The following is a 2,744-nucleotide window of genomic DNA, read 5'->3' on the forward strand; positions in this document are numbered from 1 at the left end:
ATACCCAGTACAATGACTACAGTAAAAACACGGGCAGTCCAATGTTAGCAAAAATATGGAGCTACTAGAAATCTCACGCATTGCTGGTGGAAGTGTAAAATGGAAATAATTTTTCGGAAGTGATTGGAAATTTCTAATGAAGTTAACTTTACTTCTTCTTGTTTTCATCTTTCTCTTTATTCTCAAAATATGATATTATAAAAGTCCAAAATGAATAGGCTGTTCCTTGTGTGGTCTCCAGTGCTTTGAGGCAGAACTGAGCCCCCAGAAATGTGAGAGGATCATCTCAGGAAGCTAGCAGTAGCTACTGTGCTGAATTTGACGGCCCCAAGTCAAACCCTGGGCATATCCTTGGATGTATGGTAGGGCTTGGGCTCTGGTTCTTGAAGAGGAATGGGGGTGGAAATCATTTTGAGATGACAACTGAGCAGAAGAGGACTCAGCACCAGAGGGTCTGGTGGGACAAGTAGGGAAGGCAACACTCCTTTCTGCCACTACCTAAGGGCAGAGGCAAGTGATTCCAGCAAGAGGCCAAAGTAGGTAGCAGCTCCTCGGATCCCATAAGGGAGAGGCCAGACCACTCCAGGGCTGGTTAACTGGCATCATAAGGCAGTGGAATGCTAGCCAGAAGAATGAAGACAAACTGTTCCAATTTCTGAGGAGCTTGCTTCCCAGCCTCTAGTACTTTCTCATGATTGGCCTCCTCCTAGCTTTCATAATCCAAGATGACCTTGTTATTGATGAGGGAGAGGCCAAAGACTCAAAGTCCACAGTGCCTTGAAACTATAACATCTGGTACTGTGCTCATGCCAACAGCATCCACGCCCAGCTTCTGCAACAGATGACACTCTGCCACAGTCTCAAAACTGGGGCCCGCTACCATCACGTAGGTGCCTTCCTGTAACTCTCTGTTCCCGCATTTGTTTCCAGGTACTATGAGCCTTCTGCTTCATATCCTGGTCATAAGTGTCAGACATGGCAGGGAAACTAACTCCAAACCTCTCCCCACTGGGCCCTCTGAGAGGGTTCTCACTGCAGAAACAAGATAGGTTGATGTGATCAAGGATCAGCCTGATATCTCCAACCTCAGACTTGGAGTTGAGCTCTCCAGATGCACTGATGACCACTAGGGTGTCCACACCCAGAAGCAGGAAAACCCTCACTGGGAATGTCACCTTCCAGAGCAGGTAGACTTCATACATGTGGAACCTGCCCTGCATCATCACACAGGCTCTGCCATTCAAAATCCCAAACACCAGTCAACCAGCATGACCTGGCACTGTACTTTTGAGAGTTTGGTATTTGGTTGTAGTCAAAGATCTGGGCCTGAGTTAATCTGTCAGTCAGACCTCCTAACCCAGAACCACAGATCACTGCCACTTGAGGTCCATGTTTGGTGTAAGACGAAAGCCATTTTGCAGTGTTCTGATAACCTTCATATGTGAATCTAGACTCTAGGATGGGAATCTGTGACAAGCATGTGGGCTGAGAAGACCTCTTCCCTGTACGTGGGTAGGGGAGCAGACTCCCTCTAACCTCGCTCCATAATGCCTGCGTGCGGACGCGCGCATGCACGCACACCAGCTCCTTTTGCCATGTCATCTTTATGCCTGGGATATTCACCCATAGGAATTTGCTTAAAAGAGATAAAAACATTTGTGCACAGAAAGTCTTTTTTTACAAGAATGGTCATAGCAGGGATTTTTTTGGTGTTTTATATTAAAAATTAACTGATATTAATATGAACATATGCATGGCTGATATATTTGAGAAAATTCTGAAATTTTCCTTCTTCATTTTTTCTTTTTTGTAATTGAAATAGAACTGACATTTAACATTATTAGTTTCAGGTGTACAATATAATGATTTGATATTTGTATATAGAGCAAAACAATCACCGCAGTAAGTCTAGTTAGTATCCATCACCACTCTCTTGTGATAAGAACTTTAAAGACTTATTCTCTTAGCAACTTTCAAATATACTATACAATATTATTAGCTACAGTTACAATGCTCTACATTATATCCCCATGACATTTATTTCATAACTGGAAGTTTGTGCCTTTTGACCACCTTCACCCATCTCACCCACTCCCACTCCCCAACCACCTCACCCCTAATTCTGGCAACCACAAGTCTGTTCTTCATATGTATGAATTTGTTTTGTTTTGTTTTTTAGATTCCACATATATGTGAGATGATACAGTATCTGTCTTTCTCTGTCTGACTTATTTCACTTAGCATAATGCCTTCAAAGTCCATCCATGTTGCTGCAAATGGCTAGATTTTCTCCTTTATGGATGAATAATATTCCATTCATAGCAGTTTTATTCACCATACTCTAGAACTAGAAACAGCCCAAATGTCTATCTTCAGGAGATCGAATAAACAAATTGCGATATATTCATACAATGAAATATAACTCAACAATAAACAGGAATATACTACTGAAATATGCAATAACATGAATGAATCTCAAAAACACACTGAGCAGGGGCTTCCCTGGTGGCGCACTGGTTGAGAGTCCTGCCGATGCAGGGGACACGGGTTCGTGTCCCGGTCTGGGAAGATCCCACATGCTGCGGAGCGGCTGGGCCCGTGAGCCATGGCCACTGAGCCTGCACGTCCGGAGCCTGTGCTCTGCAACCGGAGAGGCCGCAACAGTGAGAGGCCCGTGTACCACAAAACAACAACAACAACAACAACAACACGCTGAGCAAAAGAAGCTATACATAAAAGGATAT

At 43.8% G+C, this 2,744-nt stretch overlaps 1 pseudogene; it reads right to left on the reverse strand.

Annotated features, from left to right (window-relative positions):
- Positions 1 to 592: 592 nt before the first annotated feature.
- Positions 593 to 1,602, reverse strand: LOC137228713 (purine nucleoside phosphorylase pseudogene; annotated as a pseudogene).
- Between the last annotated feature and the right edge of the window lie 1,142 nt (positions 1,603 to 2,744).

The sequence above is a fragment of the Pseudorca crassidens genome, chromosome 8 (assembly GCF_039906515.1).
Source record: "Pseudorca crassidens isolate mPseCra1 chromosome 8, mPseCra1.hap1, whole genome shotgun sequence".
Taxonomy (NCBI): domain Eukaryota; kingdom Metazoa; phylum Chordata; class Mammalia; order Artiodactyla; family Delphinidae; genus Pseudorca; species Pseudorca crassidens.